The sequence below is a fragment of the Pinus tabuliformis genome, chromosome 9 (assembly GCF_031772625.1).
Source record: "Pinus tabuliformis cultivar Carrire ecotype Pingquan chromosome 9, CPIR1, whole genome shotgun sequence".
Classification (NCBI taxonomy): Eukaryota; Viridiplantae; Streptophyta; class Pinopsida; order Pinales; family Pinaceae; genus Pinus; species Pinus tabuliformis.
The window spans coordinates 205,633,684-205,643,090 of record NC_142307.1 but is presented as its reverse complement, the minus strand read 5'-3'; the positions used below and the strand labels follow the sequence as shown (position 1 = coordinate 205,643,090).

General features: G+C 35.5%; 1 pseudogene across 1 annotated transcript; it reads right to left on the bottom strand.

Moving 5' to 3' along the window:
• Positions 1-4,562: 4,562 nt before the first annotated feature.
• LOC149147859 (SAC3 family protein B-like) lies at positions 4,563-7,660 on the bottom strand (annotated as a pseudogene). Its single transcript, XR_016263185.1, has 4 exons — positions 7,547-7,660; positions 6,689-7,437; positions 6,493-6,601; positions 4,563-6,404 (listed from the first exon to the last, which is right to left on the bottom strand). The product of XR_016263185.1 is annotated as an SAC3 family protein B-like (transcript).
• Between the last annotated feature and the right edge of the window lie 1,747 nt (positions 7,661-9,407).

Sequence of the window (9,407 nt, the reverse complement as noted above, 5' to 3'; positions counted from 1 at the left end):
TAATGTTTCCATATGTTGAGGGTGATTTAAATTGTTATAACAATTAGGTTACAATCACTTTATTTGCCTTCTAGGCTCTTAAATTTTCCTACATATTAAACATGCATACGACAATAACAAAGTTATCAAAATGGAGTATCCATTATCCCTTTACAATGAGCACGTATAAAATATGTATGTTCAACTTCGGCCTATAGGTGAGATGGTTTGTGCAACACCCCCTTCCCCCTTCCCCCCCCCCCCCCCAGGGGGCTTTCAAGGCTAAAACATGTCAAGCTAGTTATTAGTAAGCTTGCCACTTCATTATTCCCAATTAGGTCAAAATGGATTCACCCCTGCCCCTAGTGGCATGGTGGATACCTTGCTTTTGACGGAAGAAAAAGAAATTTCTAGGTGATGTACCCTTAGGTGACAATGCAATTGAGACCAAGTGCAAGCCCTAGATAATTTTAGCATAAAATATACCCATTGTCTACAATTTCCAATGCAAACCCATTATTTCACATTTTTTATACGTTATAAATAGCAATATATAACATCTTTTGTTATTATGTCGTTGTGTATGTGCCCCCTTAAGGTCATAGATCAAGTTTTCTTTGGGATAAGCCCCTCTCATTATTAATAAACAAGTGGAGATGTTAATCCTTCCAAGAACACACATTTTCCAACCCTTTGTTAAACCATACATAGGTAACAAGTAACCGGCCCTTTGTACTACATAATAGTGGCAAGATTCTACACATAATCCAAGGGGCCAAATGGAAAAAAATAAAAAAATAAAAAATCCAAGGTTGACCAATGATCAAAGTTAAGTATGGTTTGACCATGCTTAGGGTCCCTAAAAATAAATAAAATTTATGAACTGAGAAAGTGTGGGGATGTAGTAGAGGCATTCAAAGAGCTCAAAAAGGATACGGTTTGGGTAACATGCTAAAAATTCAGATTGGGTGAGATGGTTTGCACAACACCCTCCCCCTCCCCACCTATCCCTTGGGGGCTTTCAAGACTAAAACACGTGAAGCTAGTTATTAGTAAGCTTGCCACTTCATTATTCACAAGTAGGTCAAAATGGATTCATCCCTGCCCCTAGTGGCATGGTGGATACCTTGCTTTTGACGGAAGAAAAATAATTTTCTAGGTGATGTACCCTTAGGTGACAACGCAATTGAGACCAAGTGCAAGCCCTAGATGATTTTAGCATAGAATATACCCATTGTCTATAATTTCCAATGCAAACCCATTATTTCACATTTTTTTATACGATATAAGCAATATATAACATCTTTTGTTATTAGCTCACTGTGTATGTGCCCCCTTAAGGTCATAGATCAAGTTTTCTTTAGGATAAGCCCCTCTCTCATTAGTAATAAACAAGTGGAGATGTTAATCCTTCCAAGAACACACATATTCTTATTCCCCAAACGAACAGTTAAGCCAATGTTGAATAATGTAATATAGCTAACAAAGTATCTAATTTGTGTCGTATATTTAAATTTTTGTATCTTAGACTAATCTTTCATTTCATTTGCTTATAATGATTATGTGACATAGGTTCTTTAGCTCGTGTAAGCTTGCAAACACATATCATGTAGACCCACAAAGATTGTGTTATATTGAGATCCTTTACAAAGAATGATTGTGGTAGGTCAAAAAGAATAAGTCAAAATGTCAATTCCTTAATAAATCCCCAACCATTGATGGAAATGAAATGTCTACATAGTGTAACCTTTGGTGACAACATAGTAGATACAATGCAAGCTTTAGATAATTTAAACATAAAAGACACTGTCACCTACAACTAACAAGGCAAACTTGTTATTCAAGTCTCCTCCACTACAATACGATAAACTTTTTCCTTTTTCTCCTAACAAAAGAGTGATTGTTTTAGTGTTAATTTGGGTTATGTAATTGACAAAAGAATGCATTATATATCAAGTCATTTTAAGTTTATATGTCCCTACATTTATCTTCGAGTCTTGTTAAAGTAAAGTGATTATACAGTGTGGTTGTTTAGGCTTAGCAAACACATAAACACATTATATAGGCTCACATAATCATTATTTTGAGATCATTTATAAATAATGATTATGATAAGATGGAATTTTTTTTTATTGGGCTAATCACATAGTCATTATTATGATTGATGAAAAATTTGTGTCATTAGACTAATCTTTGAGCCTAGTAATGGTTATTCAATGTAAACTCCAAGCTCACTAGAGAATGTGAACTTGTAAATATATAAAGTCATATTAACTTTTAAATATATGAAGCCATGAAACCTACACCATGCAAACCCACTATCTTAATAAATGTAAATGGTTTTGTTCTTTCAAGCTTTCTAAGCATTGTAAACACATATGTAAACCCACAGATATCATTGTTCCTGAGATTATTAATTGTTTCTAACTTTATAAAGGATATCTTTATAAAGGATGTTTGTGGTAAGAAATCATTGTTCTTGAGATTCTTAATCATTTATACTTTTTATATTGTGATAAGAAATCATTGTTCTTGAGATTCTTAATCATTTATACTTTTTATATTGTGATAAGAAATCATTGTTCTTGAGATTTTTAATTATTTATACCTTTTATATTGTGGTAAGAAATTATTGTTCTTGATATTATTTATTTATCTTTTATAAAAAATCTTTATAAAAAATCATTATAATAAGATAAAAAAATTATAATAAAATGAAAAAATTGACTTTTTATAAAAAGTAAAGATGAAAAAATTATAATAAAATCATTACAATAAGATGAAAAAATTGTGCATCATTAGTAATTATTTATATCTTTATAATTCTTTATATCTTTATAAAAGATGATTGTGGAAAGAAATCACTGTTTTTAATACTATTTATTCTTATTCGCTATAAAAGGGAACAAATTGTGTATCATTAAGCTAATTTTTTGGAGCCTGAAAGCTTTAAATACCCTTGGCCCAGTGATGTAAGCTCTTTGGAGCGTGCAAGATTTAAAAACCCATAACATGAAGACCCAGGAAGCTCACACCAAGCAAAGCCACCATCTTAATAAATGTAACTGGTCGGGTGGTAAGATCAAGTTAAGCTCACACCATGCAAACCCACTATCACAATAAATGTAACCGGTTCGGGTGGTGAGACCAAGTTTAGCGTGCCTTCGAAATTACCCCATCCGACCGAAAAGTGAATGAGACAAAATGGACCGTCATCAAAAACCAATGGAGTTTTATATAAGAAAATAATATAAAATTCAGCCAACAAAACTTGGAAATAAAATTTTAGTAACTGAGTCTATTTTTTTCAACAGATTCTCTGCAATTGTTAGGCAGACGTGCTGATATTCTCCCCACCAAGATTTAAACATAATTTAACCCTTGATCCATATTTAAACAAGCAATATTTAATGCTCAGTTTATATTCCAAGTCTTCAATACTATTGTTAGAATATGTGAAACTTCATCAAAAACTATGCAATATCCAATAATCACTTGTGTCCATCTCTTATTAACATTGCTCAAATTCAGTATTATAAAATACATATAACATTGCTCAAATATAACATTTCTCAAATTCAGTATTCTAAAATACATATAACATTTCTCAAATTCAATATTCTAAAATACATATTCAGAAACCCATCATTAAGAAAGGTAAATATGAATCAGCAAATTTTGATTGCGTGTCCGGGAAGGATGATTATCAAAATGCAAGAAACCAGAAATGAAATTCACGATGCTCTATTTCACTGAAAAGAATTGAGGCCGTGGTGGATAATTCCAAAACCAATCATCCCGAGAAAGAGAAATATGAATCAGCAATTCTCTATTGCATGTTCAGGAAAAAGATTCTTATAAAAATGCCAGAAACCAGAAACGAAGGTCGAGGTGCTCTACCTTATTGTAATTTTATTGAATTTCTACTATGTCTCATAAAGTGAACATTGATACAGCTATAATGTATTTACATCTGTCCGGGTACAACATACAGGAGGAAAATAGAAAACAAAGTGGCATTTTATGCTCTCTAGCTGTCAAGAACATATAAACCTGTTCCTTTGCCTCGGGACCCAACGTATACCTGCTGCGAAAGCCACACAATAATTCAGCAATGTAATCTTTTCCAAAAAAATGGCCTTGCTTATAGTTTATGATTTATACAGTTACAAAATTTACACAGAGCACAGTTGCTCAGCTTGAATTCTCAGGTTTGAAAATTCTTTTCATTTCTGAAATACACTGCTAGCTTTTTATCTATGGAACTTTGAACTGCATGGCATTGTTCTAATAAGTTAGACAAATTATCCATGCCATCGTTGGTCACCCAAGTTGGTTAGCAGATGGTCATCCTGCAGTCAATGTCATTTGATGGTAAACTGTCAGAAACTCTTTCATGTGATCTTCTCATCTCTCCTGGAACTAGAACTCTTCTTTCAATATATGGTGAACTCTTTGTAACAAACTTTCTAGCTGTTGGATCCAATACAGCTGGACAACCCATTGTAGTTGCCCCTTCTACTGCCAATGCAGTCTTCCTGATTTGTTCATTTACCTTTTCAGAGAATTCAGTGGCTACCTTATCAAGCTGAAGCTCCCTCTGTCTGACCAAAATCTATAGTGTGCTGCACCTCATCAAGATCTGGAATTTGGTAGTTCACTTCTTCCATGCCACCTTTTTCTACCAAAAAATTGCTCATCAGAGGTGATTGCACAGGTGCATCCTTGAGTTCTCTGGTTATTTTATCCAATACCACTGATTCTTGATTGCCTTCCCTTGCATGCTGCAAGAATTGATTTTTCAGAGTCTGTCCATTAGGTGCCAACCTTAAACCCCTTGATAGAGCCCTGGAACTTGCTTCAAGCATTTCATTTAATGAAGGTTCCACTTTGGTAGCACTTGCACTGGATATAAAGACTTGACGAGCAGATGAAAGAAGGTTCTTTACATCATTTCCTGCCGAAACAATGGTGCGTGGTCGTGAAACATATGCAACAGGAGCAGGTTCACTAGCTAACTTCTAAGAGCATTAACCGCCAATTGTAAATTTTCCGAAATATAGGAGCCCATTTTGGAATAATAAGACATCTAGAACCAATGCATTCATAAGAAGTGTTGTTTTGTACCATTGGATCAGCCTCCTTCAACATCATCAAATCACCTTTTCTTGCCAAGTTTATCTCAGTCAAATATTGACACAAGGATTTCTCAAGATATGTTTTCTGTTCTTGGACGTCATCCAATGCACTAATTTGAGGATGTAAATTCAATGATGAATATTCTTGCAATTTGACCCCACAAGAAACAGGACCCCAGTTTAATGAAGGAAAGTAGGGAAGCTTGCACACTCTGAGTGCATGAACAATTGAATCAATGTTAGAAACCACGTTCCATCCAGAATTGGGCAAATATGAGTTTAGAAATCCACCTTCCCAATATTATCAAGCACATTAATTTCAGGTGGCGGCCAACCAGGAACACTGTTCTGAGCTGCAGAAACAATGTCACTTTCAGTTCTTTCCAATGCCTGATTGAAAACAGTAATACAATCCCTCGGTGTCACTCCTGATGGCTTCACATTTAAGAGGGCGTTCAAATGAGGGTCCAGAGACTCCAAAACCAGATCTCAAACGTCTGAAGGATAAACATTTGGTTGTAAAGGAGCATGATGGGCAAGCCACAATAACCCCTCTCTTAAGCAATCATCACTAAAAAACCCTTTGACATCATTTTCATTCTCTCTAACAAGAATAACAGACCAGCTACTAATCCTCATCCTATCCAATTTATGAAGCTCTAACAGGTTCTCTATTGTGATTCCTTCAACATTTCCAGAGCTCAAGATAAGGAGAGGTAAGTGGGAACCCGGTTGAACACTCCTTACAAGAGACTGCAGTCTTGTTCGTTCAAGATCCCACCGAACATTGTCAGCCAATAGAAACAGAAGGCCGCTTGCTCCTACTAAGCTAGCCTCGTTGCTTTCAAGACTGTCAGCATCAAAAGCCACATCTCTCAAAATGGACAAACTTAACAAATCATGAGTGCCACTACCTTCAGTATCCATGGCAATCCATTTCTTCAAAATAGTCATATCTGACTTGCACTCTTTGCTGTCTATTTCACCATTGCTCATTAATTTAGCACGCAACCATCGCCCCACCATGGTGTTGTGAAAGTTACATGATTCCATAGAATGGCCTAATTTATCCCGCATTCGAGAACATGTCACTAACTTCCAACATAGACACTTGGCATGAGGATTTTTTTCTTTTAGAATAGGCATGATTAACTCAGGCACATCCAGTCTTGACCACATTCTTTCATGTCTCTTACGTCTTTCTCTTATAATCTGATCAATCTTGATCTCTAACGCCGGTGGAGGACACGTGGGTATGCCTGCCATGAATTCTTCAGAGCATGCATTCTGTTACAGACAATGGGCAGTTATTTCCTGAAATGGAAGACAAACACTATACACATAAAAGACTATTGGAACAGAATTTGTTAAATACCACTTTGTTGGATCTAACAGGAGGGCCCAAAAAGAGAGAATTCAGAGCTTTAGCAGCCTTCATTCGACGCATATTGTGCGCCTTTTTCGCTGCCTGACGCTTCCATTTCCTAGTTTAAAATGTCAAAAAATGTCAGGAACAAGCAAATAGAATCCTTACTACCTATAATAAAATCAAGTTGCGGATAAGAAACTACCTCAGGAAAATCTTCAATTTAGCACGATTAGCTTCTGCCATCCACATAGCCAGTCTTGCTTTCTCTTCTTCAAGTTCAGATTCAATTACGACACTCTCATCTTCTTTGACTCTCTCAGTACCATGTGTTTCAGCTTTATCACATAACGGTTTTGATACATCCTTTCTTTCAACTGGATTCACTAAGCATTCTTCCACCGGAATAAGACTCCTGTTAACTTCCAACTCTAGTTCAGAAGCAAACACATTTCTACGTTTTTTCTTTGGCTGATGCTCTTGCAGTGAATTCGACAAAGGTAGTTTAGACTTTCCTGCTACAGATCTGGGTGTCACATGTTCTATGCCCAAATTTGGCATGGGCAATGAGACTGGCAACTTGTCTGCTTCCTCTACCTCTTCCATTTGATGACTTCCAGACTCTTGAAGAATCTGCCAGTGTTGGACCTGATCTTCATCATTGAGTTGCCCATCCTCTTCATAATCAGGCATTTCCTCTTCTGGGGGGACAATGGAAGCAACTGTAGATTCTTTGGACTGAGTATCCCTATTAGACTTATCAACTGGAACATCCAAAGCCTTCATAGCTTGCCAAGTGCCATCCATAATTAGCACCTGACCAGAAGAAAACACGTCGAAGACTACTTTTGCAGACCTTTTCTGATGTACAAGTTGGGAACACTTGGTGGGAAAATCCATATCACTACTCAAGAATGGACCTTCTTTCACCATGTAAGCATCTTCATATTGCAACTTCAACTCAGTTACACAACAGATATGAGAAGAAAATATAGTGCGTAAAATGAACCAATTGCATCACATAACTAAGAAAAAAGAAATAAGACTTCAAGAAGAAACGTACCTCCATGCCTAACCACTTTACAACCTGAGCAACTGGAATACCCTGATTCTTCTGCAACCCACTGTGCAATGAAGCTAATGCTTGAGTCCGCAACTGACAAGAGAGGTGATGCATAAGTTTTTTGCTTTATAGCAGACACATTAGGCTAAATCTGATCTGTTTTATGTGTGGTGGCTCTATACTAGACTCTAGTATACTGTGTACTTGAATACAAACATTCTCCCATATTATTGCATATTTAGATTGGTTTAAGTAAAAGTTTATTTAAAAAGAACATGTCATTAACCATTGAAAAGGTGATCAACTGGTTAGCACTCACATCAATATAATTCCTGAATAATATGAAAAACTTCATATTTCAAAAAATAACATGTTTAAGATCAACCATCATATTTAGTATTTACTATTGATTGGAGGAAGAAAATGTTTTTCATGACTCTTGTTCACTTCCAAAATGTTGTTTATGGTCTCATTCACCTTCTTAGACAGTGAAAATTTCAAAACTAAAACAGTATTAGTTTCTCATCACTAGCACTTATTCTCCATATTTTGTTCTCACTTAAAACGTAAGCAGTTCATCTTCCCTCCCATTCATTGAACCTAATAAGATTGATCAACTGGTCAACTATCACATCATACAAAGAAAGAGCACCCTCCAAACTTTATGCAGAAAAACTAGCAAGTTAAAGGTTAGCCATCACACTTTGTGAAAACAAAAGCTTTCTTATCAGCCTTCACTTCCGATTTCACCACGTCTTTTATTATTAATATTTTCTCTTACACATTGCACAGTGCTTCTTCACTACCCCTTTCATTAAATTTTCAGGTCGTACATGTTTTTAGTGCACTGCCCTTTGATATGACTTCTATCTGGCATACAATGCATTCTGAAACTCCATTTTCAGCTTAGTTCCACTGAATTTTCAAATGATGTGTTTTCAAATAATTTTTAAGTTCCAAGCTCTTATCTGGCATACAATGAATACTGAAACTCCATTTTCAGCCTAGTTCCATATTTAGAAATTAGTGTCCGTGTTCTCCAGAATTGAATTTTCAAATGATGTATTTTCAATTGACTTCCAAGTTCTTGATCCAGCAGCAATCCAATTATGATTTTATTGCACTTATTTTGGATTTTTTCCAAAACCTTTTTGTGTGACAATCAAGCCTCCTTAGATTATACTAGCATAACATCCAGAAGGCCATTAAAATTCTATAATATGCGCATGTTAAATCACCAAGATCCAGTTCATATTCAAATTCAGCAAATAAAAACTAAAAGTCAGCAACAAACTGTCCTTGTCCAATAAATCGCAAAACAAACCATCATCAAATTTCCCGTTATGAATATTTGAAACCCCTTTTAAGTTTTTTGTTATAGATGAAGTTAACCAGGTACTGATGTGGGTACAGGTATGACACTTTCCAAAACAGGGGGGCAGGGGAACATGTGGGATGGTAGGATACATATATCATTTTATAGATACAATATATAGAAAAAATAGAACTGAAATTAATTAGATCAACAATGACTCAAACATTTTTAGATTCAAATCATTCTAGTGCACCATTCATCAACTGACATTCATCATTACACATTCTTTCCCTTTCAAGATATGGTGTGGAAATAACAAACAAAATAATCTGAAACTTGAAACTTGAAGAAATCTAAATTTGAGAATTTGAAGAGAGAAGAATGTCAATAATGATTAAGAATTCTTAATGGTGAATCACCAGCCTGGACAACAAATTCCTGCAGCAAAAACAGTGAATGATGCCCTATTTCCTCTATTCTCCTATGCTGGTGTCTTTCAATTTTACATCACCAAACTGAAAATGCAAAAGCTAGCATGAATTTGGG